This window comes from Sciurus carolinensis, chromosome 6, assembly GCF_902686445.1.
Source record: "Sciurus carolinensis chromosome 6, mSciCar1.2, whole genome shotgun sequence".
Taxonomy (NCBI): Eukaryota; Metazoa; Chordata; class Mammalia; order Rodentia; family Sciuridae; genus Sciurus; species Sciurus carolinensis.
Genome location: NC_062218.1, coordinates 59,352,707 through 59,376,165, shown reverse-complemented (window position 1 = coordinate 59,376,165; position 23,459 = coordinate 59,352,707). Strand labels below are relative to the sequence as shown.

Genomic DNA, 23,459 nt, shown 5'->3' with positions numbered 1-23,459 from the left:
AGGAAATAAAGGGAATAAAAATAGGAAAGGAAAAAGTCAAATTGTCACTCTTTGCCAATGATATAATCCAGTCCTTAGAAGATCCAAAGAGCTCCACTGAAGGACTACTAGAGCTAATGAAACAGATTCAGAAAAATAACGGGCTATAAAACCAACAGACAAAAATCAACAACATTCCTATATACCAACAATGAGCCTGCTGGGAAAGAAATCAGGAAAATAATCCCATTCACAATAGCTTTAAAAACAAAACAAAACAAAACTAGGAATAAATCTAACCAAGGAGGTAAAAGACCTCTACAATGAGAGCTATAGAATACTAAAGAAAAAATTAATTTAAGAAGACACAAGAAGATGGAAATACTTTCCAAGTTCATGGATAAGCAGAATTAATACTGTCAAAATGCCCATATTACCAAAAGCAATATACAGATTCAATGCAATCCCCATCAAAATATCAATGAAATTCTTCACAGAACTAGAAAAAACAGTCCTAAAATTCATGTGGAAGAATAAAAGAGCCAGAATAGCCACCCCAATTCCAAACTGAAAAATCAATGCTGGAACCCTCACAATACCTGACTTCAAATTATACTACAGAGCTATGATAATAAAACATGCATAATACTGACATAAAACAGACACATAGACCAATGGCACAGAAGACTCAGAGACAAACACACACATCTACAGTTCTGATCCTTGACAAAAGTGCCAAAAACATACCTTAGAGAAAAGACAGCCTTTTAAACAAATGGTGCTAGAAAAACTGGTTATCCATATGCGGAAGAACGAAACTAGGCCATTCTCTCTCACCCTGCACAAAAAGTCAACTCGAAATGGATCAAAAACCTAGGAATTAGACTAGAAACTATGCAACTCCTAGAAGAAAATGTAGATTCTGCACTCCAACATATAGGCACAGGCAATGACTTTCTCAATAAGACCCTTAAAACTCAGGAAATAATGCCAAGAGTTGATAAATGAGATGGCATCAAATTAAAAAAGTTTCTGCACAGCTAAGGAAACAATTAAGAATGTGAAGAAAGGGGGCTGGGGTTGTGGCTCAGTGGTAGAGTGCTCACCTAGCATGTGAGAGGCCCTGGGTTCGATCCTCAGCACCACATAAAAATAAAAATAGAAGTATTGTATCCACCAACAACTAAAACAAAATATTAAAAAAAAAAAGGATGTGGAGAAAATCTTCCCTAGTTATTCTTCTGTCAGAGGATTAATATCTAAAATATGTAAAGAACTGAAAAAACTTAACACCAACCCCCCATAACCCAATTGATAAATGGGCAAATGAATTACATAGAAATACAAATGGCCAACAAATATATGAAAAAGTGTTCAACATCATTAGCAATTAGGGAAATGTGAATCAAAACTGAGATTTCAGCTCACACTGGTCAGAATGAAAGTCATCAAAAATACAAACAATAATAAGTGCTGGAGAGGATGTGGAGAAAAAGGAACACTTTTACACTGCTGTGGGATTGTAAATTAGTACATCCACTATGGAAATCAGTATGGAGGGTCCTCAAAAGACTAGGCATGGAACCACCATATGACCTAGCTATATCACTTTTTGGTATATTATTCTGAAAAACTGAAGTCCTCATACTACAGTGATACATACTTACCCATGTTTATAGCAGTACAATTCACAATAGCCAAACTATGGAACCAGCCTTGGTGTCCATTAACAGATTAATGGATAAAGAAAATGTGGTATATGTACACAATGGAGTTTTATTCAACCATAAAGAAGAATGAAGCTATGTCATTTGCAGAAAATGGAATGGAACTTGAGACCATTATGTTAAGTGAAGTAAGTCGAACTCAGTTGTTCAAGGGCTGTATGTTTTCTCTCATTTGTGGAAGCTAGTGAGGAAAAAGGAAAAGAAAGTGGTGGAGGTAAGGATCTCATGAAAAATCAAAGGGAGATCATTAGAGCAAAGGGACCAGGGAGTGGGAGGAGAGGAGTGGGGGGGTCCTGGGGAGGGATGTCAGCCAAAACATATTGTTTATTGTGTGCATGTTTGAATATGTAACAACAAATTTCATTATTAGATAAAACTATAATGTACCAATAAAAAAAGGAGAAGAAAAAATTGTGACTGTACCAAATAGACTTTCTTCTTGTAATTATTTTCTAAACAATAGTATCAGCTATTTACACAGCATTTGCATTGTATGTGCTATTATAAGTAATCTACAGATGCTTTCAGTTATACAAGATGATATGTGTAGGTTATGTTCAAACATTATGTCATTTTGCACAAGGTGCTTACCATCTGCAGATTTTGGTATCCACAGGGTTCCTGGAACTAATATGTAGATATTGAGGGATGACTATAATTATCTGCTTGACATGACAGTATTTCAAGGAGTTTTATTTAGCATGTTACTTATGAAGGCAAATGTGAAAAAAATAGTGAAAAGGGTTGAAAATTATTTCCTCGGGGTAGTAAGAACTACAGATCAGGAGGGTCTTAGAGAGGGGAATGTTACTTTTTATAAATCCTGTATCTCTTTTTGTTTTTCAAAATGTTATCCATGTATTGCTTTGATAAAAATTTTTAAAAATATTAAAGGAAAGAGGCCTAGAAGTTTAAGTTCAGAAACACCAGACGGTCCTCACTTCACACAGGATGCAACTGTAACCTTGTGTGAGGTTGGGCCTTGCAGGGCTACAGCTCTGTGGGGTCAGCCCAGGTCCAGAGCACGGTCTCAAGGTCTTGCACATCTGGCCCAGTGACAGCTCAGTGTCAAGCAACAGTAGAGCCCTGGCAACTGGAGGACCCTACATGAATTTACAGGACTCTACTGGAAAGTCAATTTAGCCATTTATAGTGAAAAATATAGTTGTCAGGGAGGATTAGAAATTTTTAGTTGCAAGTGTATACATTCTCTCTCTCTCTCTCTCTTTCTCTCTCTCTCTCTCTCTGTTTTTGGTACTGGGGATTGAACCCAAGGGTGCCACTGAGCCACATCCCCAGCCCTTTTTTGTATTTTATTTAAAAACAGAGTCTTACTGAGTTGTTTAGGGCCTTGCTAAATTGCTGAGGCTGGCTTTGAACTCACAATCCTCCTGCCTCAGCCTCCTGAGCTGCTGGGGTTACAGGTATGTGCCACCGTGCCCAGTTACATTCTCTTCTGATTAGGGAAACATTTTTGAGAAATCTAATAACGTTCAGAGGATTGTCTAATACAGAGGGAATCAAAGTGAAAAAGAGCATTACATAGTCCTCAGAAAATTTTTTTTCTTTTTTTTTGTGGTTAATACATATTATTTATTTACTTTTAATTATCATTTTTTTAGATATTTCAGTCTTTTTTTTACATAAATGGGGTACAACTTTTCATTTCTATGGTTGTACACAATGTAGATTCACACCATTCATATAATCATACATGTACATAGGGTAATACTGTCTGTTTCATTCCACTATCTTTCCGTCCCCCACCCCATCCCACCCAAGTTCCTTCATTCTTCTTTCCTCCACACCACCCCAAAGAGAATCACTCAGAAAAAATTTTTAAAAAAATTTTAGTTGTAGGTGGACACATAGCTTTATCTCATTTATTTATTTTTATGTGGTGCTGAGGCTCGAACACAGTGCCTCACACGTGCCAGGCAAGTGCTCTACCTCTGAGCCACACCCCAGCCCCCTCAGAAATATTGTAATCAGACCATGGCAGCCTGGAGTCACTCTCCTCCTCTAATAGCCACCAGACTCCAGCAGGCCTCTCTGTGAAGGACCTTGTATTCAGTGTTTTCATTTGTTGGCCATCTCTGTGGCAACTGTTGACTGTGGGCTCCGCTATCCCAGGGCAGGCACAGGTGGTACATCACAAATGGCTGTGGTCGCATTCACATAACTCCACCAGGACACCACAAACCCAAGGCTGAGCGCTAGCTGCCAGAGCTCTCTGCCCCGGACCGTCTGGAAACAGGCAGCTTCTTATTCTCTAAAACTCTTTTCTCTACCTTTCTTCATTTCAATAATCTTTTATAATATCTTTAAACTCTGAGACTAGTTAAAAATCCATCTGACTTTAGTTGTAAATGATAGCATCTGGGTTAGGGAAAGGAAAACATTTGAAAGCCCATGTAATCAACTTCCAAATCTCCCTGATGGAAAGGTATTTGGGGATTTTTTTCATAGAGACGCTAGGTATACCAATGACGAATGGCAATTCTTGTGCCTTTTCTTTCCTCTTTCCCTTGTCACCTTCATAGGCCTCTGCGTTTCCAGTCATTATTGTTGCATTGTCTTCACTTGGGTGACAAACATCTGGGATTTTTTTTGCAAACATCTGATGGTATCCTGCTTTCCTTTGAAAGTGTTCGCATGCTTGCAATTGCTGGGAGAAGCAGGCTGCCCTTATCGAGTGCACTGGCAAGCTGCCCTAGCTGAGATAGTTAATGCAGGCTCCAACCATGAGGACAGTATCCTGTCCACAGCGAACAGTGTCTGTGCTAACACTTGCTAAAGTGCTTCCCAGACTCTCCTTTGACATCCTAAGAGGGCATGCACTGTTTGTCAGTAATAAATTACTTTCCTTAACCCCTCAACATCACAGAGCCCAAAACCCATTGCAAGGCAAAAATGTTCAGAGAAATGGCATGTGGCCAGCTAATTCGGGAAAGGTAATTGCTCACGTTTCCTTAACCCCAAGAGTCCCCAGGATTGATTCCACAAAACTGCTTGCCTGGGATTTTATCCTTGGATTATTCAGTACATGTTTTTGAACCACTTACTCTTTTTTAGAAATTCATGTTATATTGATTCAGAAGGTTGACTTCTCACAGATCTCCAGCCCCGTTGGGAGTTAGGAAATTGAAGGAGACTCAGACTGTTCATGTGCTTATTAACAAGCCAGGTGCTCTGGGTGCTCTGGACAAATGAAGTTTATTCATTTTAGAAATACTTTATATTTGCTATGTGTCAGGCATTATTCTTAGTAGTAGGAACCTTGCAATAAACAAAGCAAAATCCATGCCTTGTTTTAATGAAGCTTATGCTGTGTGGGGTGGGAATCACACAAAAGAAGCTGGTGATGAGCACTACGAAGAAAAATAAAGTATAACAAAGGACCCAGAGACCCTCAGATGCAGGAGAGGTTGCCATGTCAGACAGGGTGGTCAGGAGCAGTGACACTGAGTCAAGACTGAAATGCAGTGAGAGAGAAACCATGTCGACACAGGGCTTGACAGATGGGGAAGTTTCTGGACAGAGGAAACAGTAAACATAACAAATGCACAAAAGGCAGGTCCATCTCATTTGGACCCACAGGATTTTAATTTATGGAGGTGACTGAGTGACAACAGGGAGAAGTTAAAGCCACTGAAAGAATTCATGACTTATGGTTCCTGAGAGGAAGGGACACACCGTGTCATGCAAAGCCACATATGAAAGCAATCAGGAAGCAGAGGAAGGAACAAGAGTCCAGTGTCTTTACTGGGGCTTCTGTGAGAAAAGCAAGACACGGCAGGGGAGATGGCTTAGGATTGTGTCATTTGAATGATGTCAGGGGGCTTTGGGTGATAGTGGCTGTCTCTATTTGTCTAGTACCTGACCCTGGGTGATTTACGGCAGGGGAAATATTAGACTGGTGTGTGCAAATTAGACAAGGAGATGATTCTGAGTATGTGCATTAGCCAGCTTTTCATTCTGTAACAATACATCTGAGATAGTCAACTTATAAAGACAGGGGTTATTTTGTCTCATAGTTTTAGAGATTTCAGTTCATAGTCATTTTGCCCCATTGCTTTTGGCCTGTGACTTGGCAAGAAAATTATGGCACGAGTATGTGTTAGAGCAAAGCTGCTCAGGTCATGGATGGATGGGAAGGAAAAAAAAGAAAAGAAAAAAGAAAGAAAGAAAGAAAGAAAGAAAGAAAGAAAGAAAGAAAGAAAGAAAGAAAGAAAGAAAGAAAGAAAGAAAGAAAGAAAGAAAGAAAGAAAGAAAAAAGAGGAAGAAGAGGGACCAGGGTCCAATATTCTCTTCCAGCATGCTTCTAATGACTACTAGGACACACCTCACACCTCTTAAAGTTTTCACCACCTCCCAATAGTGCCAAGCTAGGGACTAAGCTTTTAACACATGGCCCTTTGGGAACATTTCAGATCCAAACTATAGCAGTTTCCAGGAGAAACAAACAACTCAGGCCATTAGTTTGGTTCTGTGACTGGTGGATGCCTAATACCCAAATGCAGGATCTGAGGAAACACGGAAAATGATCACATAGGGTCTTGCAATTCATGTTAAAATTCCTACTGTGTGCAAGTTGGATACACCTGGGAGGACTGGGTCACCAAGCACAGTGACTACTATGACTGTCACATAAGTACCCACAACTTATACTCAGTATTTGTTAAGATTCCTGCCTCCTTCCTGGTTTCTTTTATGGTCTATCTTGTGGTAATTTATACAAATGGTTATAAGTTTTATCTAATTCTGGTGTTCTTTAACATGCTTTGCTTTTTAATTCAAATTCTATTTTCATTACTGCTCCAAGAAAATAACCGGAGAGCTTATACCAATGAACTTTCTAGAAAAAGATGCACATTGGCCAAGATGTCAAGGAGAGCCTATTCATTTTATTTGTCATTAAATTTTCATGGCAGAGAAGGAAGTTTCATGAGATTGTTGCTTACTTACGTACAAGGACACATTAAAGTCCATTTTGTAAGCCTACAAATAAGCTTTTAAAAATTGAAGAGGCCATCTCACCACCAGGCCGATGACCAGCTCTGTCTTTTGCATTCACTTGTTTTCACCACAATTGAAAACCATGGCAATAACTCAAATGCAAGGAACTGAAACAGCAAGAACTAATGTTTGCATTTTAGGAAGTAAAAATTTTGCTTTCCACTTGCTCCATTCTAGCTTTTTAAAGCTGTTAAGAGCTGAAATGGCAAAATAAGCAATGTTTTACAGGAGCTGCCTCAGTTCAGATGACAAGGAAATGTCAGTCGTATATTTAGTCACAAAAAGTCCAGCATTTCTTTCATTTTTTTAATTTTTAAAATTTTTTCTATTTTTAAAATTTTTAATTTGTTCTAATTAGTTGTATATGACAGTAGAATGCATTTATACATTTTTATAAATCATTTATAAATGGAGTGTAATCTCTCGTTTTTCTGATTGTACATGTTGTAGGATCACATTGGTCATGCAGTCATATGTGTACATGAGGTAATAATGTCTGTTTCACTCTGTTATCATTCCTTCCCTCATATCCTTCCCCTCCCTTTACTTCCCTCTACCTAATATAAAGTAACTCTGTTCTTCCCTATCCCACACTGTCTTGGTGAATTAGCATCTGCAGATCAGAGAAAAAATTTGACCTTTGGTTTTTGGGTTTGATTTATTTCACTTAGCATGATATTCTCCAACTGCATCCATTTATCAGCAAATGCCAGAATTTCATTCTTCTTTAAAGCTGAATAATATTCCATTGTATAAATGTACCACATTTTCTGTATCCATTCATATGTCGAAGAGCACCTAGGTTGGTTCCATAGTGTTGACCTGCTATAAACATTGATGTGGCTGTGTTACTGTAGTATGCTGATTTTAAGTCCTTTGGGTATAAACTGAGGAGAGGGATAACTGGGTCAAATGGTGGTTCCATTCCAAGTTTTCTGAGCAATCTCTACACTTCTTTCCTTAATGGTTTTACCAACTTGCATTCCCACCAGCAATGTATGAGTGTGCCTTTTCCCCCACATCCTCACCAACATTTTTTGTTGCTTGTATTCTTGATAACTGCCATTTTGATTAGAGTGAAATGAAATTTTAGAGTATTTTTGATTTGCATTTTTTTAATTGTTAGAGAAGTTGAACATTTTTTCATATATTTGTTGGTTGATTGTATATCTTCTGTGAAGTATCCATTCAGCTCCTTAGCCCATTTATTGATTGGGTTACTTGCTTTTCTGGTGTTAAGTATTTTGAGTTCTTTATATATCCTAGAGATTAATGCTGTATCTGAGGTGCATGTGGTAATGATTTTCTCCCAACCAGTAGGCTCTCTCTTCACATTATTGATTTTTCTTTTGCTGAAAAGAAGCTTTTTAGTTTGAGTTCATCCTATTTATTGATTCTTGATTTAACTTCTTGTGATTTAGGGATGTTGTTAAGGAAGTCAGGTCCGAGGCTGCCATGGTGCAGATTTGGGCCTACTTTTTCTTCTAGTAGTCGCAGGGTCTCTGTTCTAGTGCCTAAGTCTTTGGTCTGTAGTGAGTTGACTTTCATGCAGGGTCAGAAATAAGGGTTTAATTTCACTTTTTTTTTTTTTTTTTTTTGCAAAAATTGAAAAGAACCTTTATTTTTCATGGATCACATGGAGGAAAAGTTGTTTTTTGAATCACAACCAAAAACAAACTTAAGAAAAGTAATACTTTTGTTTTCTTTTCCATATCTTGAGACAAAGAAACATAGCAGGTAACAGGGCAAAACCAAGAAATCATTGATCTGTAAGTAGTCATGAATCAAAAAAAGTGGCTATACATATATGTGTGTGTGTGTGCGTGCATGTGTGTGTGTTTGAAAATAAATGTGTATATGTGTGCATGTAAAGTATAACAGTGGGGAGAAACTTCAGTAAGATAATAATTTTTCCTGTTTTATCATTGTGATTAAAGCCAAGCCTTATTGGATTCAACCCAATTATGTCTATATTGATAAATATAGTTATGTATTTAATATCAATATGAAAATGTTCAAATTGTTCTGAGGTGAACAGTGAAGCACAAAAAAATTCTAGTCCTATTCTCTAGGTCCATTACTATTTCAGCTTTCAATATCTTACTTGAAGTTGAGATTACAAAACTTCAGCAGTAATCTTGGCTTTGCATAGCAAATCAAATTAAAAAAAAAACCTTGTATATAAAGCAATCAGAGCATAAGCTATAAAGTGATCTATCATAAAGGCTTACTAATTTTTCTTATGGCCCTTTTAAGAAGGAAAAAGTCATTAACAATACCAAATAAATTGACTTTTTTTGATTTTAAGGAATTTGTCATTTCCTATCAATTTCACTCTAAACTATAATACATGTTTCACTAAATTGTCACAGTGAAATAAGTTGGTGATATGAAGCATTTGACAGTTACAATAATTAAGAATATCCATGGTTTAATTAAATAGAATAGAAAGATACTGAGTTAAGAACAAAAACAGGTAAGTGCACATCTAGAATTTTTCATTCCCATTTACATACTTTTGCATAATCACGTCATGCACATCCACACAAAAAAATCGTATGACTCAAACTTCTTTGCTAATAAAAAGACCTCATGTAATGCTTGATCTAACACTTGATTATTCTTTACAAAACAACATTTGCATGCTACTTTTGATATACCTTAAAAGTTTGGATCTCATTATAAAATTTGCACATAGTAAAACATAGTTTCCCTGCTAAATCCTTGGAGAGAATGTATTCCACAGAATATTTGGGGCTGTAGGAGGAAGATAGTTCAAAATTTCTGTCATTCATGAGTTTTGCCCTGAACTAAAATCTCCTACATAGAAGTAATGGTAGTGGGTGAAAGGAAAGGAGTAGTGGAAAGGTCCATTGACTGCCATTCAATTTACTGAAATTGTCTACTTAGAATACTTATTTAGACATTACAAGCTTCACTTTCTCCAGTGCCAAGCCTCAGTGCACTGAGCTAACAGAAAGTGTAGGGGCTATCTCCCTTCTGCTTTGTGCTTTCAGGAAAAGGGTAACACCATATTAATTTCATTTTGTTACATGTGGTTTTCCATTTTTCCCAGCACCATTTATTGAATAAGCTTTCTTTTCTTCAGTGAATGTTTTTGGCACCTTTGTCTAGTACGAGATACCTGTATTTATGTGGGTTTGTCTCTGTGTCTTCTATTCAGTCCCTTTGGTCTACATATCTGTTTTGATGCCAATACCATGCTGTTTTTATTATTATAGCTCTGTAGTATAATTTGAGGTCTGGTATTGTGATACTTACAGCTTCACTTTCCTTGCTAAGTATTGTTTTAGCTATTCAGGGTCTCTTCTCTTTCCAAATGAATTTCATGATTGCTTTTTTTAGCTCTATGAAGAATGTCATTGGGATTTTAATAGGAATTGCATTAAATTTGTATAGAGCTTTTGATAGTATGGCCATTTTGACAATATTAATTCTGCCTATCCAGGAGTATGGGAGATCTTTCCATCTTCTAAGGTCTTCTTCAATTACTTTCTTTAGTGTTCTGTAGTTTTCATTGTAAAGGTCTTTCACCTCTTTTGTTAGATTGATTCCCAAAGTTCTTTTTTTTCTTTTTTTTATTGTAAACAAATGGGATACATGTTGTTTCTCTGTTTGTACATGGAGTAAAGGCATACCATTTGTGTAATCATAAATTTACATAGGGTAATGTTGGTTGATTCATTCTGTTATTTTTTCCCTTCCCCCCACCCCTCCCATCCCTCTGTTCCCTCTATACAGTCCTTCCTTCCCCCATTCTTGCCCACCTCCCTAACCCTAACTCTAACCCTAAAACTAACCCCTCCCACGCCCCATTATGTATCATCATCCACTTATCAGCGAGATCATTCTTCCTTTGGTTTTTTGAGATTGGCTTATCTCACTTAGCATGATATTCTCCAATTTCATCCATTTGCCTGCAAATGCCATAATTTTATCATTCTTTATGACGGAGTAATATTCCATTGTATATATATATGCCACAGTTTCTTTATCCAATCATCAACTGAAGGGCATCTAGGTTGGTTCCACAATCTGGCTATGGTGAATTGAGCAGCTATGAACATTGCTGTGACTGTATCTCTGTAGTATGCTGATTTTAAGTCCTTTGGGTATAGGCCAAGGAGTGGGATAGCTGGGTCAAATGGTGGTTCCATTTCAAGTTTTCTAAGGAATCTCCATACTGCTTTCCAGAGTGGCTGCACTAATTTGCAACCCCACCTGGGGTAGTGTTCTTTATTTCTCTTTCACTGAATTCATTACCAGTGTGTAGGAATGTGTTTGATTTATGAATATTGATTTTACATCCTCCCATTAGGTTTAATTCATTTATTAGTTCTACAAGTTTTTTGGTGGAATTTTTTGGATCTTCTAAATATAAAATCATGTCATTGGCAAATAGTGATAGTTTGAGTTCTTCTTTACCTATTCATATTCCCTTTAATTTCTTGCTTCTAACTGCTTTGTCTACAGTTTCAAGGACAATGTTGAATAAAAGTGGTGAAAGAGGACATCCTGTCTTGTTCCATTTTTTGAGGGAATGCTTTCTATTTTTTCTCTTTAGAATTATGTTGGCCTTGGGTTTGGCTTATATGGTTTTTACAATGTTGAGTTGTGTTCCTACTATTCCTAGTTTTTGTACTGTTTTGAACATGAAGTGATGCTGTATTTTGTCAAATGCTTTTTCCGCATCTATTGAAATGATCATATGATTCTTGTTTTTAAGTCTATTGATATGATGAATTATATTTATTGATTGCTGTATGTTGAACGAACCCTGCATCGCTGGGATGAACCCCACTTGATCGTGGTACACTATCTTTTAATGTTTTTGTATGCAATTTGCCAGAATTTTTTTTGAGAATTTTTGCATGTATGTTCATCAAGAATATTGGTCTGGAATTTTCTTTCCTTAATGTGTCTCTGTCTGGTTTTGGTATCAGGGTGATATTAGCCTCATAGAATGAGTTTGGAAGGGTTCCCTCCTTCTCTGTTTCATGGAATTATTTGAGAAGTATTGGTGTTAATTCTTCCTTGAAGTTCTTGTAGAACTTGACTTAGAATCTGTCTGGTCCTGGGCTTTTCTTAATTGTTAGGCTTTTGATGGTGTTTTCTGTTTCATTACTTGAAATTGTTCTGTGTAAAAGCTGTATGAACTCATGATTCACTTTAGGTAAGTCATATGTCTCTAGAAATTTATCGATGTCTTCAATATTTTCTATTGGAGTATAAGTTTTCAAAATAGTTTCTAATTACCTTCTGTATTTCAGTTGTGTCCATTGTGATATTTCCTTTTTCATCACATATTTTAGTAATTTGGGTTTTCTCTCTTTTTCTTTTCATTAGTGTGGCTAGGGGTTTATCAATTTTATTGATTTTTTTCCAAGAACCAACTTTTGTTTTGTCAATTGTTTCTTTTGTTTCAATTGTGTTGATTTCAGCTCTGATTTTAATAATTTCCTGTCTTCTACTGTTTTTGGTGTTGATTTGTTCTTTTTCTAGGATTTTGAGATGTAATGTTAGGACATTTATTTGTTAACTTTTTATTCTTTTAATAAATGAGTTCAATGCAATGAACTTTCCTCTTAGTAGTGCCTTCATAATGTCCCAGAGATTTTGGTATGTTATCAGTGTTCTCATTTACCTCAAAGTATTTTTCCTTTTCATGTTTGATTTCTTCTACTATCCACTCATCAATCAATAGTGTATTATTAAGTCTATTAGTTCTATTTTTTATTATGTTGTTGATTTCTAATTTCAGTCCATTATGATCTGATGGAATGCAGGGTACTATCTCCATTTTTTTGTATTTACTAAGAGTTGCTTTATGGCATGAGATATGGTGTATTTTACAGAAGGATCCATGTCCTGCTGAGAAAAAAGTGTATTTAATTGTTGATAGATGAAATATTCTATTTTAAGTCTAAATTATTGATTGTATTATTTAGTTCTATTGTTTCTTTATTTAATTTTGTTTAGAAGATCTGTCCATTAGTGAGAGAGGTGTGTTAAAGTCACCCAGTATTATTGTGTTGTGGTCTATTTGATTCTTGAAATTGACAGAAGGGTTTGTTTGACGTGCATAGATGCTCCATTGTTTGGGGCATAAATATTTTCAATCATTATGTCTTGCTGCTATATAATTCCCTTCAGAGTGAAATGAACTTCTTTGTCCCTTCTGATTAACTTTGGCTTGAAGTCTACTTTATCTGATATGAGAATGGAAACTCCTGCTTATTTATGCAATCTATATGAGTGAAATGTTTTTTCCCATCCTTTCACTGTTCAGTCTATGGATGTCTTTGCCTATGAGGTGAGTCTTGTGGAAACAACATATTGTTGGGTCTTGTTTTTCAATCCAATCTGCAAGTCTTTGTCTTTTGATTGAAGAGTTTAGGCCATTAATATTCAAGGTTATTACTGAGATATGACTTGTATTTCCAGTCATTTTGGTTTATTTCTGGTTTTTTAATTTGATTTAGTTTCTTTGTCTATTCCTTTAGTGTAGTTCCTCCCTTTGCTAGTTTTCACTTTTTTTTTTTTTTTTTTTTTTCACTTCTTCCTCATAGAATAGTTCATTGAGAATGTTCTGTAGTTCAGGCTTTCTAATAATGAATTCTTTTAACTTTTGTTTATTATGGAAGGTTTTTACTTCATCTTCAAATCTGAAACTTAATTGTACTGGATGTAAAATTCTTGGTTGGCATCCTTTTTCTCTCAGAGCTTGAAATGTGTTGTTCCATGACCTCCTCCTACCTTTGAGGGTCTGGGTTGAGAAATCAGTTGAGGTCCAAATTGGTTTTCCCCTATACATAATTTGCTTTTTTTCTCCCATGACTTTCTGATTTTATCTTTTCTGTATTTTAGTCATTTTCATTATAATGTGTCTTGGTGTGGGTCTGTTGTAATTTTGTACATTTGGGGTGCTGTAAGCCTCCTATATTTGATTTCCCATTTTATCCTTTAGGTTTGGGAAATTTTTTGATATTATGTCATTGAAAAGATTGTGCATTCTTTTGGTTTGTATCTCTTCTCCTTCTTCTATCCTGATAACTCTTAAATTTGGTCTTTTCAGGTCATCCCATAATTCTTGGAAGTTCTATTCATGAATTCTTACCATCTTCTCTGCATGGTCAACTTTATTTTTAAAATTAAATATTGTGTCTTCATTATCTGAGGGTCTATTTTCCAAATGGTCTAGTCTGTTGTTGATACTCTCCATTGAATTTATAATTTGGTTTATTGATTCCTTCATTTCAAGGATGTATTCTTCTTCTTCTTCTTCTTCTTCTTCTTCTTCTTCTTCTTCTTCTTCTTCTTCTTTTTTCACAATCTCTAACTCTTTATTGAAGTGATCTTTCACTTACTATATTTTCTCTTTGATTTCACTCTTTATACCATCCTTTACTTTGCAGATCAGATTAATTACCTACATTCTAAACTCCTTCTTGGACATTTCTTCAACTGTGTTGTCAGTGGCTTCTCTTATTGGGGCATCTTGGTTTGTTTGTGGCAAAATATTCCCTTGGTTTTTCATGTTGCTTGTGTATTTTTCCATCTAGTTGTATAGATGTGAGGCAGTACAGATTTTACCCTGTAGACCTATATTGTCCCTGAAGATTTCCAGTATCCCATCCTTTAGAGGGAGACCAACATTAGCAGCACCCAGTGCAAACAACATACAGCCTGAAATCCTATAGCTCCCACCAAGGTGTCCAGTGCCTTCTTACTACAAATAGCAATGATGAGTTCAATCACTGTGTACAATATAAATAGAAAATTTTCCAAAAGGATTTACGATCTCAAACAGTGGACAAAGAGAGAACAGAAATAGTGCAGAACATGATGTTCATGAGGAAGAAAGAGAGAAGTCATAAGCCAAAATCCACAGGAAGAATGGAGGAGGAACCAACAGAGACTGGCTGTTAGGTGGAGAAAAGGTAGAAAGAGAATCCAGGAAAACAGACAAGTGAGAGGAAAAATACATACAAAGAGAAAAAAAATAAAAATATAAGAATATACAGTAGAATTGCAAAACACCATGCCTACATCACTGTCCTCAACAAACTGATGCACAAAAAACACCCTGCTCCAAATATGGTAGAGAGAGATGCCAGAGAAGAAAAAAATAAAAATAAAATAAATCTCAGTGGAAAATTGAACAACTTTCTCTGCCAGCATCCAAAACTTTCTCAGCCCTGTCTCTGGCTTCCCACAAGACTGTCTGGCCCAGACAGGCCCTGGTAGACCCAGTCACTATCTCACCAATCTGGACCTCAGATGTCCTGTGTTCAGCCAGGTTGCAGTCCCAAGATCTCAATGCCACTGGAATTTGGAGAGAGACCACCAGGGATGAGCAAACCTGAGGGACAGCAAGTGAATAGTGGCAACTCACACTCCCAGGAGGAAGACCCCAGGTGCAGCCAAACCTGTAGGCACCCCAACAATGAATCTCCAGGTCCTGGCTAGTGACTCCAGACAGGGGTGACTGCATCCCAAGATGTCTGTGGAGCAAACCCTCTGGTACCCCAAACCGCAGGCTCTGTCTGGTGTCTCAAGATGTATGTGGCCATGTGCAACCAAACCTGAAGTCTCCCTGGCAGGGGATCTCTGGGCAGTGGTGGGAGTGGTAGTGGTGGGGGTCGGTGAGAGCGGGCAGGGGGTCAGTAGCAGCTGCAGTCATCGGTGGCATTGGCAGCAGGTGGGGGTACTGTGGCGGCAGTGGCAGCAGCAGCTGTGGCTGCAGCTACAGTGGCACCCAGTGAGAAGACCTGCGGGCACTCCGGCGGCAGTGTCCAGGGCAGCTGTTGGCGCCGGCAGAGGCGTCTGCGGCAGCGGCCAAGCCCAGCATTTCATTCATTCAGCAAATCTTTACTGCACATTTACTGTGAACCTGTCCTGCCCAGGACACAGTGCCAAGCGAAACGAACTAGGTCCCTTCTCGCATGACACTCACATCCAGTGGGGGAGACTGATGTTTTTAACATGAAACACTAAACTGCCTATGTAATTACAAACTGTGTTAAGTGCCAAAATGCAAAGCAAAAAGAAGAAAATCTAATTTAGACCACAGAAGTGGTATCTAAGGAGGCCTTCTTGAAGTCATTATTAGAACTGGGGCTTAAAGGATGAGTAGGAATTTCCAGTTCTCTATCGTTGCATAATCAATCTTTCTAAACTTAGTAGAGTAAGTTTTATGGTGCTAAAATATTCTGTAGGTCAGGAATTCAAACAGAGCATGGTGGGAATGTCTTATCTCCGCTCCACAATGTTCAGGGTCTCATCCAGAACTTGAATGTTGGGATAACTCCAATAGCTGGGGGCTCAGGTGTCCAGTGTCACAGGGGGCTGAATAGTGACTTCAAAAAGATATATCCATGTCCCAAACCCCTGATACCTATGCATTTGAAATCCTTATTTGTAAAAGGGGTCTTTGCAGATGTAATCTAGATCAGGTTTTTGAAATGAGGTTATTCTGGATTTATGTTGGGCCCTAAAACCAATAATTGGTGTACTCATAAGAAGAAAAAGTGGGAGCTGCAGATAGAGGAGAAACAAGGGGCAGATGGAATATAAAGCTAGAGGTTGAGACTGAAGTCTATAAGCCAAATAAGGAGAGAAAAAATTCTTCCTATACCCTCTTAGTTTCAGGGGCTGAGGCCTGGAAATCAAACTGATAAAAGATTAATAAGAGGAAAAAATAGTGTTTATATAAGGAGAAAACTTACAGAAGATAAAACTTATTTTAGTAAGGCTTTATGTGGACCCAACTCAATGGCACTTTCTCCAGTGACAATTATTGTTTCCCTTGGGAGGGGTCAGAGGGCTCCTTCACAAAGGGACATTCATATGCTGCCTTTAGTCAGAAAGGAGGAGGTAGAGATCTTTTCCTACATTTGCTATTTCTCTATTGCCTTCAGCTTAAACTTATCCTTATGCCAAGGTGGCATGATTAGGGTGATACATTCTGATCCACTTCACATGGAAGGTCAAGGATTGCCAGCTGCCATCAGGAGCTAGAGAGAGGCAGGGAAGGGATTCTCCTTCAGAGACTCCAGAAGGAACCAACACTCTCAACACCTTCATTACAGACTTCTGGCCTCCAGACAGCAAGAGATCATTTCCCTTATTTAAAGCCACCAAATTTGTGGTGATGTCTTGTGGAAGCCACAGGAAACTGGGCCTAGGCTGGCATGAAGTGCCTGCATGTGGCCTCTCTGTGGATATCAGCATCACACAGCATGGTGGCTGGGTTGAGCACAGCTTCCCAAGAGCAAGTGTCCCAAGGGCACAGCCTCCAAGAAACCAAAGCAGAAGCTGCATGACTTCCTCTCACCTAGCCTTGGAAATCATGTAATGCCATCGCCACCACACAGTCACAGTCCACCCAGCTCCAAGGTGGGAGGATAAAGATCCCATCTCTTGAGGCCTGTCAAAGAATTTATGGCATGTTCTACAACCACCTCAAGGAGTAAGCCATTTGGAGTAGAGAGGAGAACAGCACCACATGTGGCCACATAAATTAATTAAAATGCAATGAAATAAAAATTCATTGCCTCAGTCACACTAGCCACATTTCAAGTACTCATCAGTTACATGTGACTCATGGTTGCCATATTGGCCAAAATGGATATAGAACATTTCTATTGTGACAGAAGTTTCTGTTGGACAGGGCTGCCCTAGACAGAGGGACACAGGGTCAAAGGCTCTGAATTGGCAAATAAATTGGCTTATAAAGGGAACAGAAAAGTCTGACTTTAAGGATAGTTTCAATAACAAAATTTTGCTGTTGTATGCCCAGTGCCTAGCACATCACAGGCCCTCCCAGGTGTCTGTGAGATGAGAGAATGCGTGCACCAGGCTGAAGTATACCAAGAACATCAAGATAAAAAACATAAAGATTAAGATAAAGTCAGTTTGCAGCAGCCGTCCCTTGCAACATTACTCAGCCGGCTTTGCAGCCCTCCTGGTTGGTCTGGTGTGCTCCTCGAGTGAGTTATGGCAATGAAGGTCATGTGCATGCTAAAGGGTGACAGCTGGTGCAGGGCACCACCCACTTTGAGCAGAAGGCAAATAAGGTTGTGGTGATGGGACACATTATAGGATTGGCTGAAGGCCAGCATGGATTCCACCTCCATCGGTTTGGAGGTAATACACAAGGCTCTACAAGTGCAGGTCCTCACTTTAATCCTCAATCCAAAAAACATGGTGCGCCAATGGATTAAGAAAGGCATGACAGAAACCTGGGCAATGTGACTGTTGACAAAGATGGTGTGGCCAATGTGTCCACTGAAGGTTTTCTGATCTCGCCCCCAGAAGAGCGTTCCATCATTGGCCACACAGTGGTGGTCCATGAAAAACCAGGTGACTTGGGCAAAGGTGGAAATGAAGAAAGTACAAAGATGAGAAATGCTGGAAGTCGTCTGGCTGGTGGTGTAATTGGGATTGGGCAGTAAACATTTCCTTCCATGTGGTCTGAGTCCCAGTAACTCATGTGTTATCCTACTAGCAGTAGAAATATAACCTGATAAACATTAAACATTGTAATCTTAAAAAAAAAAAAAAGATAAAATTGGACAGGGAGGCAGGGATCAGATCACAGGGTCTTTCTGACCATTTTAAGGATGATGCTAAAAAAGAATGTGTCGAATGTGTTGTTTTATGTTTCAAATGTTTATGAGAGGCCTAAGAAGAAAATAACTTTATTGTGGTTAGTAAGCATATTTGTTAGTAAAGATTCTGCTGCAAGAGACAGAAATCCCAAAATAGCCAAGGCTTCACTGAGTTAGAAATTATTTTTCTCTGAAGTTAATGCATGTAGGCTGGTATGACAATTCTAAATTCATCAGGCATTTGGGCTCTTGGTTGGAACTTTTGCTTCATTTTCCAAGATGCCTGCTTTGGTTCAGCTATTACACCTGCTTTCCAGCTAGGAGAAAGGAGAAAAGGGGAAAAGGAGAGGTGTTGCCCTTCATATCATGGATGATCTCATCTAAGGTCCTTAACTTAATTACATTTGCAAAGACTCTTTCTCCAAGTAAAGTACCAGGGGTTAGGACTAGGACGTCCCTCCTTCTAAGGGCACTTCTCAGAAAGTCACACATAAAACTACTACATCTTGTTGGCCAGTGCTTTATCATATGAGCACACCTACTTGCAAGAAAGGCTGAGAGTCAAAATCTTTATCCTGGAAAAAGTAGGTTCAGCTTAAGAGGAGAAGGAGAAGGCATAAATGTGAGGGGCCGCAGCCACCAACCCCTGGCATAGTTATTTGTTCATTTGCATTTCCTATTGCTGAGGGAATCTGACTGGTCAAGAAGTGGCAAATGGCCTTCAGTGTGTAGGAGAACTCAAACTTTTATTTCACACCAGCAGGTCCAGAGGAGAGTGAGCTCCAAATTCTGAGCCCCCCATCCCCAGTTTCTCACGACATTTATAGGCTATCTGGTGCCATGAAATTTCTAGTCTACCCGATAGAAGGCTGTGTGTGGGGTTCCTAGCGGGAAGCACGTTTATAGAAGCAGAGTTCAGTAATGGGAAGAACTGGCTCTTCTCACAAGGCCTCAGGCCTCAGATAAATCTCTAGCCTTAGGCCTCAACAGGTCAGTTACGCTTCAAAAGTGGAGTAGTTTGATTCCTAGAGGTAGTTATTTACAATCCAAAAGTTCAGATCTATGGTGTTAATAAGGTTTCCTGAAGGGCTGACTAAAAGGAGAGTAGAACTCTCCCTTTTCCCAGGCACTAGTTTTCAATCACCAGCACCTTGCGTGATGCTTAGCATGCGTCAGCTCATCAATGACAGGGTGCTGAATTCCGCACTTGCGAATTTTCAAGGTTGTTTTGGAAGCCAACATCTATTTCAGACTTATTTCCTAGAAGCCATGCCTTACCTCCACCCCTCCTTCTATTGGAAGCGTTGCAGGATTTTCCCCAAGTTTCGCCCTGAAAACTCGGTGGGGCTCTTTGCTGATTACAACAAATGCGTGGGGGCTGCAGTTCGAGACCCCTGGCGAATTGTTACTTCTCCATCTCACTCACACCAAGCCTTCAGCAATTTGTCAGTTTTGGTTTAAGTATTCCTCTCCTTACTTCCAGATGTGGGCTTCCCTTACACTCCTGGGGAGTGGCGATTCTCCGTGTTTCTCTGTCTTTCCAGATTTCAGAGTGGCAGTTTGTCCTGGGACTTCAATTTTCAAAGCTGTCAATTTTCAGTGTGTTCAGCTGTTTTTGTTATTGTGAAGACAAAGTAGGAAGGAGGTGGGCTGGCAGAGGGAGATATAGAAAGAGAGAGAGAGAAGGTGAGGGACAGTGAGGAAACGTAGGGCACACAGAGAAACAAGGTGGGTGGGGAGCCCTGGCTTCCACTTCCAGGGCCACGCTACACCTTCCACCTGCCAGGGGTTCATCCACCTGGCCACCAAGTTCCTGTTTCTGCCTCAGTCTCAAACATGGCCATTTTCAGCTCTGATTGTTCATTAATATCCCCTGGGGAGCTGCTGTAACTCTCTGTACCCAGGTCTACCCTAATTAAAAGCACCCCAGGGGATCTACTATGTAGTTGGTATTGAGAACCAGCATCTCATTCTAATTCAAAAGAATATTCCCTACAATGGCACCCTAGAGGAGCTTGTTAGAAACGCAGCAGCTCAGGCTCTTCCTGGACTTGCTCAATCCCAATGTGAATTTTAACAACTACAGTTGACTTCTGTGCACATTAAGGTTTGGAAGCACTGACCAGATGGTCTTCCTAGCCTTCCAATCAGGGTTGTCCTCGTGAGGCAAAGGCCCCCAGGGAAAAGCTATGTGAGCTATCATCCTGTTAACTACAAGGTGTCAGTCAAGAAGTCCAAAGTGCCCCCAGGCCTGCAAAGCTGGGGGTTCATTGTGATCTCTCAGGGTAAGGAGTTTTCCATGGAGAGAATTAGATCTAACAGGGAAAGGGACTAGAAACACAAATACTGGGATCATGAGCTTCAGGGTTGTTATGGTTTGGATGTGAGGTATCCCCCAAAAGCTCACATGTAAGACAATGCAGGAAGTTTCAGAGAAGAAATTATTGGATTGTAAGAGTCTTAATCCAATCAGTCAAATAATTCCGGATGCGATTAATTGAAGGGGTAGGATGTGGCTGGAGGAGGTGGGAATTCGAGTGTGACTTTGGGGTATATATTTTGTATCTGGAGAGTGGAGATAGTCTCTCTCTCTCTCTCTCTCTCTTGTTCCCTCCCCCCTCCCTCCCTCCCCTCTCATTCCTTCTCCCTCCCCCTCCCCTACCCCTTCCTCTCTCCCTCTCTCTCCTTCCTGATGATGTGAGCTGCTTCTCTCTGCCATGATGTTCTGCCTCACCTGGAACCCCAAGGAATGGAGCCAACCTTCTATGGACTAAGACCTCTGAAACCATGAGCCTTCAAATAAACCTTTCCTCCTCTATAATTGTGCGGGTCAGGTCATTTAGTCACAGCAGTAAAAAAGTTGACTAAAACAAGGGTTCAGACCAGAGTCAAAAATGCTATACTTGAACCACCACCAAGAGTTGGGGTTTGAAGCAGGCAAACAAAGCAATTAAAGCAAAGGCCAAGTGGAATGAATATCAGGGGTAAGGAAATTGGAAGAAGATAGGAGGTCAAGCCAGCATGGGCAGAAGAGGGGCAGGAGAGTGAGAGCTGGTGGACTTGGGCAGGAATGTCCTGGGCAGAGAGAAGTGCAACAGGGGGTCCTAAATACTGACTCCCCCAGAGTCACAAGAATGCAGTCCTTCAACCCTGGCTTACCAGTGACCTCTGTAAGTTCTGGTTGCTTTCTTCCCTACAGACCTCAGTACTTTGTTGCTATGGATAGGATGTTTTTGACCCTCACTCCCACCTCCACCAAATGACCTGATTTTAATTTCAGCTCTGCAACTTACTCTCTGGTGACCTTGGGCAAATCAGCTGAGCTCCTCAGGATATTTCCTCATCTACAAAATAAGGATGGCTATCACTTCATAAGAATAAATGCAGAAATGTGAAGCAGAGACAATGTCTGACACAGGTGTAGTCATGTTGTTTGTGTGTATATATATATGTACATACAATATATGCTCACAAAAATATGCATATATATTATTAAAGTAATATGTATATCATATAACAAAGAGCTAGGGCCCAATTTGTCTGACTTTTTAAATTGAGGGACGTTTTTCCTTCTAAGTGACAATGCTAAATGAGAGTAAGAGTACTTAAAAAGTAAAGTAAAGCAAAACAATGTGTTTTTGGATGCTGATTTAAACAGATGTGGTGCAGGACACAGCAGTATATGACTAATCCTGGCTACACAAGAGGCTGAGGCAGAAAATCACAAGTTGGAAGCTAGCTTGGGCAACATAGACCCCATTAAAAAAAAAAAAAACAAAATAAAACAAACCCAAACAACTGTGAACACAAAAACATATTTGATGTATATTTGATCCGTATTTTGAAACTGGACACAGTCATATTAAGGAATTGTCACTTTTGTTAGGTGCAATGATCTCACGGTGATTATGATGCAGAGTCTACCCCCTAGATGATTCTGATGCAGACTAAAGCTTGAAGGCCACTGTCCTAGGAAAACATTGCATAAGTTAGGTATCAGGTTCAGCTGTGATAGAGACCTTCGATAACAGGAGCTTAAAGTACATATCAAGTTTTTTCTTCCATAACAAAAGACTGGAGGAAGACAGTCTTGGATGGTTCAAAAGTCATATTTTTACTCTATCCCTACCATAAAACTTCCATGGTTATGGTTTTTAAATGACTGCTGAAATACCAGCTGAAACGTTCCAGGCATCAGGGAACAGTCAAGGAGGTAGGGGAAGGCAAGCTAGGTAAGCCACCTTCCAAATGCCTGCTCAGATGCCCAGTGACCTGCTTACAACCCGACTGCCACACCTAGGTGAAAAGGAGCTGAAATCTAACACTTGGTCATATGTTACTAGAATAAAACCAGGGAAGCCAGGAAGAATGGATACTAGAAGGAACTAGCCGCCTCTAGATTCTTCCTGGAATGAAATCAATCATTAAAGTTATAACTTTGAGGACATTATTCTAGCTCTTTATTAACCAGGCATTGAAACACTGTCTTTGGTCTACTAGGTGAAAGTCTAAATCCTTGCCTTTGGCAAAGGTCTTTGCTTACTTCAAGGATCAGAATGGTCATTTATCAGAATAAATAAATACAATTTGTTTCATGTGAATAGAAGCTGTGGTTGGTGTACATCAACCAGGTTCCTGGAGAAGGTGATTTGTAACATATATGAAAAGCAATCAATAAAAAAATCCCATTTTCCTTGGGACTATAATTCCTCTCTTGGAAATGCAACCTAAGGAAGTAATTCAAAGGAAGGAGATGCTATATGTGCAAAGCTGTTTATACCACCGTTGTCTGTGACAGCAAACAAAAAAAATTTACATAGTTTACTACCCAAATGTCCTACAGCAAAAGAAAGCCTGAGTGAATTATGAGCTGATCATTACAGAGCCATAAAAAACATGCGGAAACTTGGCAATGTGATTGTAAATACATTGGCAGTGTGAAGAGAGACAAAAAGTGTATGTGTACATGCGTAAGATTAGAACATTCAGAGAACTGTAATGGGTTTTCTCAGGATGCTAGAATTATGCATATAAGCGGTTTCTGTTTAATTTCCTTTATTATTCTACAGGAGATAACAGCAATAAAGATAAAATGTTTACC

The 23,459-nt window shown here is 39.1% G+C and overlaps 1 non-coding gene and 1 pseudogene across 1 annotated transcript; both read left to right on the top strand.

Annotated features, from left to right (window-relative positions):
- Positions 1–1,054: 1,054 nt before the first annotated feature.
- Positions 1,055–1,127, top strand: Trnaa-agc (transfer RNA alanine (anticodon AGC)). Its single transcript has one exon. It is a non-coding gene; the product is annotated as a tRNA-Ala (tRNA).
- Positions 1,128–17,744: 16,617 nt separating this feature from the next.
- LOC124987581 (superoxide dismutase [Cu-Zn]-like) lies at positions 17,745–18,202 on the top strand (annotated as a pseudogene).
- Positions 18,203–23,459: the final 5,257 nt, after the last annotated feature.